The sequence below is a fragment of the Vicugna pacos genome, chromosome 11, assembly GCF_048564905.1.
Source record: "Vicugna pacos chromosome 11, VicPac4, whole genome shotgun sequence".
Taxonomy (NCBI): domain Eukaryota; kingdom Metazoa; phylum Chordata; class Mammalia; order Artiodactyla; family Camelidae; genus Vicugna; species Vicugna pacos.
The window spans coordinates 5,880,722-5,896,690 of record NC_132997.1 but is presented as its reverse complement, the minus strand read 5'-3'; the positions used below and the strand labels follow the sequence as shown (position 1 = coordinate 5,896,690).

The window sequence follows — 15,969 nt, the reverse complement described above, 5'->3', positions numbered from 1 at the left end:
TGACCGTCCTGCTTCCCGTGACACCACATCAGCCCAGGGCAAGCGCTGATGGAGCTGCTATGAGGGGACACCCAGCTGCATGGAACCTTGGGGCACTGGGGAGTCCCAGAAAACACTAAAAACTGTTCAGTGAAAAACCAGCTCAAATATAATACACTGTGCCACATTGTTTAAACAGGGAACATGACTGAGACCTTTTTGATGCCTCCGTGTCCTTTCTGCCATCGTCAGTTACTTGCCCTCACAGCGTGACCAGTGATGAACTGGACCCCATATGAAGTGCACTCAGATGGCAGAGCATTTGAAGCTGTTTTATGAAGTTTGTAAGACTCTGTGCCTCACACAGGCGGTCATCCATCACTTCTCACCGGTGTGGACGTACCACCTGAAATCACTCCTTTCTGCTTTTTAAAATCCCTTCATCTACTCCAGACTTTTCAACAGCAAAGAAGAAGCTAAACCACAGACAGTGGACAGCTTTTCACCAAATTTCTTGAACGGCCCATCAGACTACCTGGAAGCCCTTTACTTTTATTAAACCCACTTCCAGGTACTTCATCATTTTCTGATTGGTGGACTTGGCCTCTGACTGAGCTACTCAGAGAGCTCCCAGCCTCACATCCGTGAGAGGACCCTGCTGTTGGGAGAAATCAGTGAGAAAGGCGTACATCCCCTAGTCAGGTCTGCACGGCAAGAAGTGCCACAACGTGCTAAAAATTTATACCGTCATAACCCCTGGGCTCCCATGGACTGGTTTCACATTAACCAAACTCATGAGACACTGATACAAGAAAACCAGAAATTTAACTTATTAATGTAGCAGAAGACGTGAAACTATGAACCAGACTGCAATATCAGAGTTCAACCATGAGTATATGTTCTCCTCCACGGCCCAATCACGGGCAGGCAGTCACATGGCAAGTGTGGACAGAAGCAGAGCAGGAAGGATTTCTAGATTAATTCAATGGACTAAATTTCTGTTATACCAACAGATCTGCTGCCTGGAAAACAATTAATGCTAATCATGGTGCACTCTTCGTGGACAGTTGCCGAGACACGATTGTGAGCACCTGTGTAACTCTCCTTTCCCTGTCCTTTATGGGCTAATTGAGGCACAGACGTACAGAAATCGAGGGATGCAGATACATCTAAACACCCAAAGCCCATTCTGGGAGCCACAATACCATACAGCCAGGGTTAAAATACTTGCTCTGCCACTTACTGGTTCTGTGACCTTGGCCAACTTACCCTCTGTGTGCCTCAATTTCCACACTGTAAAACTGGGATAACAATCAAACCTTCCTTACTCGCTTGTTGACAAGATTGAAGGATTCATTTCTGTAAAACGCTCAGAAAAGAATGTAGCACATTTTTGGTGCTCAACAAATGTCAAATTAATATTACAGTGGTTTACAAGTCTCCTTCCTAATCATCTTCTGTGTTTCCTGGCTAGACTAATACCCAAAGGAAATTTTTATTTATCCTTTTATAAACTCTTGGGGTGCACCCTTCTGTTCCATCCCACCACCTGTTTAAACTGATGGAAGGGATACCTCCTCCCCACTCCTCTGGGCCATGCAGAGTGCTACTCCCTTCACAGCCCTGACCCCTGGCCCACAGCTAGCCCTCCTCACATTAACAGATTGAGTTGTGATTCCAGGGAGACAAGCAGGGCATGTGAAACCCTTCCTTTCCCTCCAGTGTTGGCCACCCTAGGGAAGCACCCTGGATGCTCAGCTCCATGGCAGAACAGCCCTGTGCATGATGGGGCAGATTCTCTCAAGGGAAGGCTTGTTGTGGCCCAGAGATACCTGGGACAGGGTGAGTCTCTACTTCTGGGACACAGTATCATGACACTCATTTACCCACAGCCCTGAAGTTCATGGAGAACGTGGCTTCATCAGTAACAAAGAAGACATTTAACGCCTGCCTACTCTTTTGTGTCATCTCTCAGTTGGCTGCTGGAGACAACATGTGTATAAGTATTGGTTCCCCTTAGGCCCCAACATATATGAAGTAACAAAAATTTCTGTGGCTTAACGTTGGTCCAGGGCGACTGTGTAACAGTTCTGACTCTGCTGATGCTAAATTATGGGTGTAGGAATTATGGAACCTCCTCAAATATCTTTCATCATAAAATCAGCTTTTCTTATTTTCTTGTTTCTTTGTAATTACCAAAGACTATAAAATGATGGCTTCACACAAAACAGCAGCTAAAGTTTATGAGCTCTCTTGACATACCCACTGTGTTAAACACGTTACATAATTACTAATTCTCACAATTCTACAAAGCAGATATGAGCGTCCCCTTCTCACAGACAAGGGGAAAACTCAGAACGAGCTGACTCAGGATCACGTGGTTCAGTGGCAGCACGTGCAGGCAAACCCAAGTCAAGAAACTACACCCCTTCATATATGTACCAAATCAACTGCCACCAATTAACACACAGCGGCGGGGTCAATACTCAGGGAACTCAACACACTTTTCAGCTTTATGGTGCTCCAGAGGCAGCTTCTAGCTGTTTTATAAAATCCCGGCTCACTGGTTTCTAACACTAGAAGAAAAGGCCGATTTTGCCATTGTTTGCACAGCAAGTCTGAAATGTTCACAGCGAGATAACAGAATAAAACTATGATATAAGCAGAAAAATTTTTCCAGGTAGAAAGACATAATGGACATTGTGCTATTCTGAAGCATTAAGCAAAGAAATCAAAATAAAATCACATTGTTTAAGCTTTATTTTACAAACAGAAAAATTAAGACTGTAAAAAGTTGCAACAGCGCCACCTATGGCTAAAAAGACCTTCCAGGTTGCCGGGAAACATGCAACACAAAAATTGACTGTAGGATGAGAAATGAGAATCAGATAACTAGAAGCTTATGTAGCATATACTGCACTTTGCTTCGGGGGAATGGACGGGTATTCAGTATTTAATCTGATATTGCTAATACTCCTAAATATAAACAAAATACATAGGCTCATGGAAATTCATCTTAGAAGTGGAAAGATTCCAGTCCAGCCACTTCATTTTACATGAGGGGAGACTGAGACCTGAGATCTGTCCTCCTGGCAATCAGCAGCAAAGCTCTCCTAGGTCTCATGTCTTGCACTGTAGTAAAAACCAACAGAACTGTACTACGCCTATATTCATAGAAGTCACGTCTGTATTTCTCCAACAGTAGGTAATCTAAGTATCTTGCAAAATAGTTCTCAAAGAGCCAGAAAATGATACAAGTTTGTTGAAATACAAAAACTTTTATTTACATATTAAAACAGCATGAGCTTTATTCTCTCTATTAAAAAAGTGACATGTCAAATCAAAATTTTGAAATTTTAAAACCTGAAAAGAGTGCAGAAAAAAATCAAAATATTCTTTAATCACAAAAGAGAGAAGCTTATTCCCTGAAAATAATCAATGTGGATTTTTCTAAACTTAATGGTTCTGGTCAGAATCCCGAGAAATTAAATGTCTGATGGATGGTTACACGGCAACATGAATTCTGAGCTGTAACAATACACATTCTGTGTAAATAATCTTCAAGGTCGTCTGCTTAAGGCAATTTAAGTAGTCCCTGTCTCACTAGAATGACACAGATTTCAATAAAGCTTCATACTGCACTTATAAAAAAACTGAATCCTAGTTTCTTTAAGCCATATTAATGTATATCATATATATACATATTGAATATGCATCAGAAATAAGCTACATTTTTAGTATTCAGAGTTGATACTTCTAAACTATCAGTCACTGTGACAGCACATTTTTATTAAGCACCTATACGGTGCTTTGTATACAAGGCGTCCAGCTCTCACAGTCAGACAAGGTAAACCATATTACTCAAATTTCACAAATGATGAAATATACTTAAGCCAGGTAAACAACTAAGATATTCATCATCAGGAAAGAAAAGAGTAAGGATTTTACTTACAATACTCACTGATAAAGTTTTCTTTCATACTAAGACTACATAAAACAAATTCAGTGTTTGGAAATTTTTCAGTAAATAAACACCACTAGAAAAAACAAGTAACATCATTAGCAACAGTTGGACTTTCAAAGACCACTTCTCTCTTGCACAATAGTTATTTTAAATGTTTTGTTTTTAGTTCTCACAAAGCACTAAATTAAAAAAATATTACCTTTAAAGTCATTACCTGAGAATAAAACATTTGTGAAAATGTACAATTTTAATTTATGTCACTCTGCCTCACATTCTCACTGGTGTCTCTCCTTTGAAGACCTCATCAGGCTGAGATAGCTAAAATCGGTCATTTATGGACTCACAGGAGTTCGGGAAAACACTCAACGGGAGGCTGATTAGAGGAGCAATTGAGAATTCATCCTGTGCAGCCTGGATTCCAGCATCGAGCTAGCCACCGCCAGCTGCGTGTGATTTGGGGCAAGCTGACCCATCTCTCAATCCCTCAGCTACAAAAAAGGAGACACTGATACCTACAATCAAACACCTGCTATGAAGTAAAATATGAGCAAAGCATTTTAGCCTCAGTTAGGCGTCCACTCACAGCGAGTTTGGTCATTATGATGATGAGGATGGCAGTTAATAAATTAAGCTCGACCAAACAGGAGATATCACCTTAAAGGAGAAACATTCTAAGTCCATGAGAATTTCCTTTTGGATGGATTGCAGAATATTCTATAGATTTTTTTTTTAATAAACCAAATTTTGTCCATTAATTGTAGATTTACAGGTTCATGGACAAGTCTCCAGAAAAAGAATTAGAGGCCTCTAACCTCTGAAAACTAAGATGTAAATTTTAAAAAAAATCAGGGAAGAGATTATACCTCATTTGGGAGAGTATGTTCTTAGCATGCATGAGGCCCTCAGTTCAGTCCCCAGTAACTCCATCTAAAAACTTTGTTTTGTAAGAAATAGAGAATTAAAGCAAAAAGATGGAGGAATAGGGAATTTTTTAGAGACTCATCTCAGATTTAAGATGGGGAAGAAACCATCCAATTCTCAGAAGAAATCTTGAGGACTATGTAAACTGGATCTGAGATGTCTAGTCTTTTAACATTATTCATGAAATCATATTACCAAGTCTTAAAACTACCTGATAAACCACAGTGGTGATACTGATCATAACAGCTACCATCACGTATCGAGCTCCGGCTAGGACTGCTCTGTTCTGACATCTCTGCACCTCAGGCCTCACCAGGCGGAGAGCACTAAATTCGGTCATTTATGAGCATCTCGTGTAAGTCCTCCATTTGTGCTTCTCACTCTCCCCTCACCAGCTCCTCTGAGGGAAGCACTGTTATCATCTTCCCCACCCACAGATAAGGCCACTGAGGCACAGAGACTAAACCTGTTCCAGGCCACATTGGCATTAAAGGACATCTGTATTTCTGCTATTTTGCTTTTCACAAAGGAATCTGAGATATCAATTCAAGGCAGACTGTTAAATAATCAAGTCTGTCAGGTCTTCACCTCAAAGAGCAGATACTATAAATTCCTGATGTAGGATGAGGCTGCCGCCACAAACTGACTCAGCTTGAAATTAATATCCAAGATGAAGCAGCGGATACACGTAAATATTCACGATTGTCAACTCTGCTCACGGGTCTGGGCCCTTCACTGCCTGAAAGGGGGTGAAATCCCCACCCGTGTCTGGGAGGGAAGCCCGGCTCTTCCCGGGCTCACCCAGGCTTCATGGGCTATTTACCCCCACAGACTAGCCTCAACGGTTAAAAGCTCTCAAGATTTTTACACCAGGCAAAACTGAAAGACATTTCTGCAGATGGAGCACTTTCTCAGGCTTAAATTTTTTTGCCTACACTCAGCCAGAGGGAGAAAAGGAACAGAACTCTACAAAGTCTCTGACCCTCACCACTCACAGGAGTAGAATGACCACAGCAGAAGATGGCACTTCACATTGCAGAATGAGAACAAAATAAAGATGCCCCAACGACAGGCACTCCCAGACACAGCGCTCAGCAGTCTTCTGCACAATCACGGTTGTGCAGCCCTCATCACCTTCTATTTCCAGAACACTTCATCAGCCCAAAAGAATCCCCCTATCACTAGCATTCACTCCCTAATCCCCCTCCACTCAGCCCCTTCCAACCATCACCTGCTCTCTGCCTCTGCATGTGCCTATTCTGGGCATTTCAGATCACTGAAATCAACAATTTGTGACCGTTTGTGTCTGCTTCCTTTCAAATAACAAGCTGTTATCAAGGCTTGTATATTTTGAAGTGGTATCAGCATCTCTTTCTTTTTTTTTTTTTGGAAACGTTAAAGATTATTAGAAGGTGGTAAGTACTATCAAAAAGAGTAGAGTGGAGCATAAGTGATTGGGTTTCAAAGGGAAAAGTGTGGGTTGAACAGTCAGGGTGGACTTCCAAAAACAGGTGGCCTTTTTCATTTTCCTCTTTTTTTTTTTTTTAATTCGTTCTTACGTGTGAATAATGTTCCACTACATGGAGATACTACATTCTGTTCATGCATTCAGCAGCTATTTATGGACGAGGTCCAGAAAAATGAGTGTAAGAGGTGACTAGCATGGATGGCATTTAAGCAAAGGGCAAAATGTGCTTTCAAAAAAAAAGCCAACAAACAGAGGCACAAGGAAATTCAGTGCGTTTCTGAGCAAAGTGCTTGCTTGCTTCGGCAGGACTACCGTGCAGGGCTGGGGCGGATATTGGCAGGAATCACGGTGAGGGAGTCACCTGAGAAGACACCCCACTGCAAGCAGCTCAGCCAATCCTCCTCCCTCATCCTGTATTGTTAGAGCAATGTGTCTAGGTTACTCTTATTTCAATTAATAGCACTTTAACTGCACATCTGATCATCTCCATCAGACCACATTACCTCCAAGTCACAGAAAATCATTCACTGACTGGAGCAGCACCAGGACATAACGGTGATGGATCAGGGAGTCCTACAGCATTCCAGCCTGCAGGCACAAACCCCACATGTGCCCTGGTGATGTCCAGAAAATAAAATGCATGGAAATATCTCACTGCTGGTACACGACATCTGACCTCAAATTGCCCGAAAATCATGCTGGCAAAGCACTACTCAACCTTCTCAGTACAAAAAAAAAAAAAAAGCTAAGAAGGCAAATTTAGGCTCTTCCATTGAAAACCAGCAGCCACCACTGCCAGTATTTCAGCTGGAATGCTCCTGACTTTGAAAACCACTGCGCAGTTACTTTTCAAGCGTGAAACTGATATATATATACCACGTAGATGATATTGCAGTAGGATTTTTCTTTTCAAAATTTCCAGTTGCAACATTAGCACAAGAAAGTTTATGTTTAGGCTTTAAAAAAAATCAATTATCCTCCACTTTCTTAATTTTGAACTTATTATTATTTTATAAATGGAGCTATGGTGCGTATTTAAAACCTTTTGATTTCTGAAAACAAGACCTTTATGACCTCACTATTTCAGAGCAAACTTTAACGATTCTGAGAGGTGGGGCCTGGGGCGCTCACTAACAGCTCTTTAAATACTGGCAAGGATGTGCTATTAAGTAATGCAATGGCTCTAACTCCACATTAGCTCAGAAAGCAAAGAAACCACACCAAAGTCTTCCTTAAATATTTTTATATTCCTATTCTTTTGAATATTAAAGTTCTTAAAATATATGATGTTTTTTGAAAAAGACAACAGCTGTATTAATTTTCCTCTCACCAAGAAAGCAGTCTTTATCAGGAATAAAAACCCCTATGGAAATCAAAATGACAGGACGTTTCTAGCTAAGTGAACATCCAGATATGAACACAAACCTAAATCCTACCAGATCTCACTCGAAGGAGCTCAACAAAGGCCTGGGCAACCCGGGAGATTAGCTCTTTTGTTCCAAATGTTGGCTGAGCTAAGATCATCACACTAGGCATGGAAGGAGAGAAGAGGAATGTCCACCTGGCGGCCTCCATCCGTTTCCTTCCAGCCACAAGGTGCCTCTAGGGCAGCCCCGCTAACAAGCCCCACATAAGGAAAGCCGGCATCCACACTGCCCCTGCCGTCCCGAAGTAGCCCCGATGCCCATATCCCAGCCTGTGAATGGTCTTCTAATGATCCCCCAGTTGGTGGCACCCTCCCCCTCTTCCCCGCTACACACAGATACACAGAGCCATGACAGCCTTCCCAAAGCACAAATTTGATTACATCAATCCCACTTCAAACACTTCAGAGGCTCCCTGGTAGAGTTCTAGCCCCACCCCAGGCCCTGCTTGCCCAGTCTCATCTCAGGACATAGGTCCCCAGTGACCTCAGGAGCCCCCAGACCTGCTCCTACTTCCCACTTGCCTCCAGGCTCATTTTGACTGTTTCCCAAGGAAGCCTTCCCTCCCTCCAACCTCCACAATTTGTTCCTCTCTTCCTAAAACATTCTAGGCTAAGTCAACTTCTGACAATGCTAAGTTCTCAAGAAGCAAATACATTTTGCTTACTAATGTGGCTACACTCTGTCTCCCCTAGACTCACTGAAGTGCACGTGTTATGAATAAATGAATGACGGGTTGGGTCTCAAAGGGACCGACATACCTGCTCTCGCCCGTCCCGACCCTTTTGTCTGTAGTATATCTGAAGCAAAACCAGAAGTACCTTTCCTTAGGGTCACTTTCTGTTGACACCCTTCACTGCCTACTGTGTCAGTTCTAGTAAAACTCAACTTCTTCCAAAGCCCTACACCACGGACTCTCTCCAGTGTCCTCCCCAGCAGGGGCTCCCTCCACCCTGGACCGCACAGGGCACTCTCCCCAGGTCCCCACGCCAAAAGCCTCCAGGCCTCTACCCGGGCTGCACCTGCGACCTGAGCCACATTCTTGACTCCTTCTCCTGGCTGACTCTTACTCTGTCCTCACAACTGAATGTAGAGCCCATTTCTTCCAGGAAGTCCTCTCTGATAATGTCCTTTAGGTCTTGTCTGGCCTCTATCTATAGCAGCAGTACATGGTGACCAACTGGGTGTTTGCCCGCTCCTTTGAGTCCACGAACCCTTGGGGGCCACGTGGGAAGGAGTGAGAGATTACAAGACGGGTGGGGGAAGCAAAAAGCAAAAATCACAGCCCAAGTCCCAAATTCAAGGATACATTCTCAGAAAAAATGATAAACTATTTCACACGGGTCCAATTTGGCTACTATTTTTGTGGCTTGGGGACAGCAAAAACTTGATGTTCTAGTCCAAAACCCAGGTTACATACAAAGAAATGTATATATTCATATCCAAAGGAAACCAGAGCTGCTCAACAACAGTTTGCAGTTAGAACTGAAAGGAAATTTGATAAAGGCAATCTCTCTCTCTCTCTTCTTCCTTTTCTAGCATCATATAATTTTAGAAGTATTTGCGTGACTAACAGATGGCTACAGCCCGTGATTCTGCACTGAAGTGTTCGGGGCTGAGGAAGCCCAGATTACATTCACTCTGTAAGTGCAATCACACCAACACACTGATAGGTGCCGTGAGTGGTGCAGCTGATGTTCCAAAGCAGGCAACATTATTCTGTAAGAGAACTCTAAATAGAAAGGAAGAAATGCAATGTCCTGTACTCAATTTCATTTGTAATATGGGCCATTAACTGATAGTATATCTTGACTAATGAAACCCAAAAATAAATTGTCAACGTCGATTTTCTTCATCTGACCGTTTTATGCTAACATCGGATATTAAACCCTCACTCCATACGGAAAGCTCAGGCCTATGCTGCAGCACAGTTACATCCCGTGGAAGAAAGCGGATCAAGGGAGAATTGGAGAGTTTCCCTTCAGAAGCTGCGAAGTGTGGTTTTGAACCTGTACATCATTTGCAACCACGACATCGACAAAGGAGTTAGACGTTACCTCTGTGGGGCGAAAATCACTGCGTGCTTCAGAACCATCAAACAACGCTGAGCTTTGTAAAACGGTCCAGAGGCGCTTAAATCATACTTTTCCTGAAAGGCTCCAAAACTGACCCACTTCACCATTCCAGGTATAAAAGGGAAGTACTGGAAACAGTAGAGAGAACATGCCCTTGAAGTCTGACAAGGCCCTGCTTGAATCCTACTACAGCATTTACTAGCCGCTAAATGGACCAATTCCTTAACCCCTCTGAGAAGGCTTCCCAAACCGCAAAAGGGGGCTGCCACCGCCCACCTGGGAGGCATGGATGTGAATGCAACACGCAAGTAGGGCGGCCGACTGGTACCTGACACGGGGCCTGGCTAGTTTCCCTCCGCTGCCCTTCTCCCCCTTTAAACTTGCACTGTTCCCCCGGTAATGATCAAGCCCCTGAAACAGACTACCCGTGTCTTCTGTGTATCCCTGGATACATGCCTTACCCTTAGGAGGCCAGAAAAACAACTGCCTCCTCCCAAGTCACTAACAATGTTCTTAAGAGTCTGGGTATTTTTAACTCTATTTTTCAGGGAGACTATTCCAGAACTTTCCAAGCACCATTCTCCAGGTTGGCTCCCCTCCCAGTGCCCATCCCTTCTCACCTCAGATCCTCTGTCTAACTGCCTTCTGTTCATGGGAAAATGAGTCCGGTATGGTGGGGCTCCCAAGGCCTGCCTCCCTCCCTCACAGGTGATTGTGACAAACTTCTCCCCACTCCTCACTCCAACTCTAGCTTCTGAGGAGTCTATCCTCCCGGACCCTGCAGACTCTGCACCTTCCCAAGACGCACACTTGGCCATGACCCTCCCTTCAGATTTCTTCCTGGCTGGTCCTGCCCAGCCCCCGGCCCCTTAAGGATAACTGGCATTGCTTTGACAATGGCAAACGCCACTGACTGACACACCAAAGCTGCATGGTCTGGGCTTTCCTCCAATCCAGACACAGTCCTACCCCACCTCAGCCTCAGTCTGCAGCCCTCGAGATGATCTAATTCACATGCAAGGCTGTGAACAGCAGCTAAGAATGTATCTCTAGTACGGCTCCTTCACCTGAGCCCCAGGCTCATCGACCCGAGTGCCTCTTTGAAGTCCTAACTTGGATGACAAATGGCATCTTAAAAATGCCTCATGTCCACCATTTACTCTGGAATTCCATTCCTGGCAGGTATCTCCCAGACTCCCCATTTTAGTAACAGCCCCAGCACCCACCGAGGTGTCTGAGGTCACATTCAATTTCCACTGTTCCGTCCCCCCCAGCCCTGCCCTGGAATCAGTCCGTCAATAAGCCCATCTCAAGTGTAGTTCTGCAGGGACCATGGCCGGAAACACACAAACTCACAGCATGGTGCACTAACAGTCCTCCGTAGGGTGCTCCCTGGAGGGGGAGGCATCTCCTGCCGCTGTTCACCTCAGAAGGCACTGGATTCTCACACAGGAGTCCCAGGAGGAGGGACTCAAGGTTCTCCCGTGGTCTGAGCTTTGAAGGGCCCAAGGTCTGGGGGAGCTCCTAATTAGCAGACACACTTGCCAATGAGCAGATGAGGATGAGGGAACCCATGCAAGGCTGTTATCACTTCAACTCATGGGCTCTCAGGGGCCACGGGAAAGGCCTGTGTCCAAGGTACAGCCCGGCCATCACAGATCCCAGCCTGCATTTGCCAACCCGGACAGCCTAGACTCCATCTACTTGTGACACTTACTTCTGCTCTGTTCCCCACCCAGAATGTGATGGACTCATTCAGATATTCTGGCCTGTCTCAAGCGAGACAAATTCAGTGAAAAATGAAGTGTCCACATTTGGACCAGAGCATGAAAGGAGAAACAAGGCCTCATGGTCAGCATGATGGTGGTGACCAAACAATTCCGCCAGGTGAGATGAACCAGGGTAGGGGTGAGAATCCAAGGTCCTAGGTCTGCCAAATCATCTTCTTTCACGGTTGTCTGGGGTGTTGGAGACTGACTAACACAAACTAACGACACGGCCGTCAGTGGTGGACGTCAGCTGCAACAGAAACGGATTCAGCTCTTTACTGCCAACATGGGTTAAAAGTAAAGGCCGAGGCAGGGAGGTCTGCACGGCTGCTGAGGCAAACCACAGACCCAGCTCTGAATGCCCACTGGCTGGAGCAGAGAGGAAGCTACGGCCCTTTTAGCAGTCCCTGTGTCCAACAGATCCAGGTGAGCCAGCTACTTAGGAGAAGGCCATGTTGTCCTGATACTCAGAAAAACCAGCCTCGTAAAGGGAACAAAATAGTGGCATGGATTTTAGACCCAATTCTGCCCCTTTATGAAGGCAAAGTAATGTAAATGGCACGGGGAAGTTGAATGTAAAAAAAAAAAAATTAAAGAACCAAACGGTGACCACTTCCTCCAACAGCGGCCCCTGCAGCTGTCACCTCCGTGGCGGCCACTTCCTCTCCAGTGACCGCCGGCCAGGAAGCGCCGTCACGCACGTCACACAGCGACAGCCAGGAACCGCCTGCCGAGCACGTTTGTGTAAAAGCAGGAATCGAGCAAAATGCTGCAGAATTAAACCTTACAAGTTTAAATACTCCATGAAAAGAATGCCTCAGCAGCCGCCTAAATCAAATCGCATCTTACTTCTACAAAACAATCAAACAAATTTAATAAGAGCGCATTTGTCACCAAATAAAAGGACGACCAAACATGTTCCTCAAAAGCAAGGATTTCAACAGGTATCAAACACCAGTGGGTGATGAGCTAACAAAGCAAATATTCCAAAAAATTAGAAAATTAAAAAATGACTAAGATAATAGATGGATCAAAACAGCTGTTAAGTTGTTGCTTTTTAAAGCGATGGAGACGCACGGAGGGCAATCTGGCTATTTCCAATGCAGGGTGTGCACAGCCCACATTTTCAGAAGCAACAACATGTTCACTGGGCAGTACAAGTGAAAAAGGAATAAAGAAAAAAGAAAAGAGGAACAAGAGAAAATTAGAAACACACAAGAACAAAAATGATTTTGACTGCATGTACAAGAATTTACGTGAGTGTGTGAGGTCAGGGACGTGGGGATGGTGAGACCCACCCTCACCTCCTGCTCCAGGGAAAGCAGGGGCCTGAGGGGAGCGGCGCTGCCAGGGGACCACAACGTGTTCAGCGCCCCTAACCAAAATTCCACCTACAAGCGTCGAGGCAGCTTTTGAGCTACAAATTTTGATCGCATTTCAGTCTGGACAGATTTACTCACTTCCACCAAGAGTAGCAGGAGAGAATGAGGCTCTGCTCCTGCACCAAAGCATTGTTTAAAAAATTAATGACTGTGGAATAGTAAAAGCAACAATGGAGTAGAAGTGACTGGAGGAGAATATGCTTGACCCTAGCTCACTGGCCGCGTTATCTCACTGACGTTCAGATGCTGGCTGAGCCCTTATGGTACCAGAACAGACAGACCCACAAGGAGGGAAGTTTAATGCGCTGAACCACTGTGGGCTAAGTACACATCCGGCTACTACGCTAAGTCCCAAGGGCAGACTTCAAAAGGCAAAAACAAGCTGGCATTTTCTGGTGGGTCTGCAGACTCAGAGACAAGCATTTGTTGAGCAAAAATGTCACCAGTGCCTCCTATGACAAAAGAAGTGGCACTGGCGTGGGGTCTGGGGCAGGGCTCCAGGCTTCCACTTCTCACTCACCAGTCTGTCCAGGGGGAGAAGAAGGTCCCTGCTTAGGTTTCGCTGATGAACCTACCTTGACTAATGTCTGGGGCCTCAGCAGGAGTTGACAGATGAGGTGAACGGAGCCAGACTCTGTGTAGCACGGTGCTGGCAGCTATGCCCTCAGCAGTGCCCAGGCTCCTAAACATGTCAGCTCATCTCCAAGAAGTAGATGGGGATTGCGGGCATGTAGATCACAGGGCCCTGTGAGGACAAGTACAGATCATGGCCACGACATGCCTCTCCTCTTCCTTAAGCCATAGAGGTATGTCCGGGGAGGAACAGAATATTCATCCAGAGCTTGCTAGGTGGGCTCTCGCAGGTGGGACTCGGGTCCCCCGTGCTTTTCACTCACAGGGCTGGTCTAGACATTCTATTTATCAATTCTCTAGCATCTTCTCCTCCAACTTACCAACAACCAGAAAGTAGGATCTGATCTTATGTAAGTTCAAGAATCACAGAGCACCTCCTCCAAAGCGGGCCTGGTAGCACATGCCAGGTCCTCTGACCATCACCTGTGGGACCACCATGAGCCCTCTCCAGACTCAAGGACAGAGGCCGTAGGCTAGGGGGACACAGCTTCCCTCACTCACCCCAGAAAAGGGGGACCACGTCTCGGCAAAGGCATCTCACCCTCTTCTGCCCGAGGGACAGCACGATAGATACACTGGGAAACAGAGCAGAAGGTGGGGGGGAAGGCAGCCCAGAAGAGCTCGTCTGTACTTCCGAGGCAAAGTGGGGCCTTTGACTTAATCACAGGGACAAACTGAGAATGAACATTTCCCTGCTCTGTCCCAAACACCGTGATACGCCTTTCCCTGCATAAGGAGTTCATTCAGAAGTCCCTGGTGGTGTTTCTGATGTCCTAACATGGCATGGTGGCTGTCGGGCAGGAAGAGACTGCCTGAGCTGAAAAGGTGCTGGGCCTGGGAGGCAGGTGACAGCGGATCCAGCAGCAGCTAAACCAGCGCCTCGTTTTGCCTCTCGGGGTTCAGAATCTCATCTATAAGCAAAGGGATGAGACTGTCCCAGGACAGGCTGCCCAACAGAAATGAAATGAGAGCCATGTAAAGAAAGTTTCCCAGTTGCCACGTTTAAAATTTTAAACAAAGAAACAAACCAACAAACAAAAAACAAATACTAGAATGTGATTTTAAGAACAGATCTTACTTAATCTACTGTATGTTAAATACTATCATTTTGACATGTAATCAATATAGGAAGTAAAGGGATATTTTATGTACTTTTACTAGACAAGCCTCAGCGTCTAATGTGCATTTGACCTACAGCACATCTCAGCTCAGTCCAGCCTCCTGCCCAGTGCTCCTAGCATCCGTGGCTTTGGCTACTTTCTTGGACAGCAACTCCAGGGTTCCCACCATGTTCCTGGCTGTAAAGCGGGAGTAAGTGTCCACACTAACCCTAAAAGGATCTCTCTGAAACAAAGGCGGATTCTCTTTGAAATGTCTGTAAAGCGGCGGGCTGCACCTCCCCTCCCCTTGGCTACAAGACAGACTTCTTCCTTGCTGATCCCTTTCTGGATGTAGGGAAGCAATCCGGCACACAGCCAGGGTGGGCTGGCCTCCAGGTAAACTTACCTGCTCTCTGTGTTCAGTCTCATGAATTCCTCCTTCTCAAACGGGATGCAGAGGAGGGGGATCTTGTCCCCAGATATCTTGGGGCCACCATCCAGCCACTTGGCCTTGAGCAAGATGAAGAGTGAGTCAGTGAAGTCCTCGATCCTCTTCTCCACCACCCTGCAGTCCTCTTAGTTTGAAGGCAACGTCGGTGCGCGGCTGCTCGGCTACCTCCCCATGCTGCACAAAGACAAAAGCTAAGAGTCATTGAACGAGGTGCCATACAGCCCCTCTGCACGTGCAGCTTCTTGAAGGCCTTGGCAGAGAGACAGTCGGTAATGGTGACAAGGCCCACGACCTTGCGGTGGGTCTGGAAGATGCTCCACCCATTGTCGGGCACATAGTGGTGCCTGTAGTGCATACAGTGTGTCCACTGTGAGCCGCATGGGCTGATATGGCTCACCAAGGTGAGTAGCTTATAGATGCAAAAGAAATTCTCCTCTGACATGACCTCTATGGATTGGACCACAACGGGACGAGTCTGGTGGTCCTCAGCACACTGCACGTAGTCAGGGATGCTCATGTTGCAGGCCCTGCCGAGAGAGGAGAGGAGATCGAGGTACATAATCTGCTGTGTGCTACGGGCCCATCTGGGTTGCGGTGACCTGGTGTGTACCAGCCAGAAAGCAAGGGAAGCCAAAGCAAATCCAACGGTACAGTTTGTCCTCAGAGTCTGCACATGGCCACTGTAGCTCGGATCACATTACCCAGCTTTTGGCCTAGGCTTCCTGCCTCTGCAGAGAAGGGTCACTTCTTATTTTATATTTCCAAGCACCTAGCAAGGCCCTGATGCAAAGTCGCTGCTCAAA

At 45.8% G+C, this 15,969-nt stretch overlaps 1 long non-coding RNA gene across 1 annotated transcript in view; it reads right to left on the bottom strand.

Moving 5' to 3' along the window:
* Positions 1–15,331, bottom strand: part of LOC140699584 (uncharacterized) — a 33,495-nt gene extending 18,164 nt beyond the window's left edge. Inside the window, exons 1-2 of the long non-coding RNA XR_012077787.1 lie at positions 15,122–15,331; positions 13,558–13,727 (exon numbers count right to left, since the gene is read on the bottom strand). This is a non-coding gene — a long non-coding RNA (uncharacterized lncRNA). The remainder of the gene's footprint in view (positions 1–13,557; positions 13,728–15,121) is intronic.
* Between the last annotated feature and the right edge of the window lie 638 nt (positions 15,332–15,969).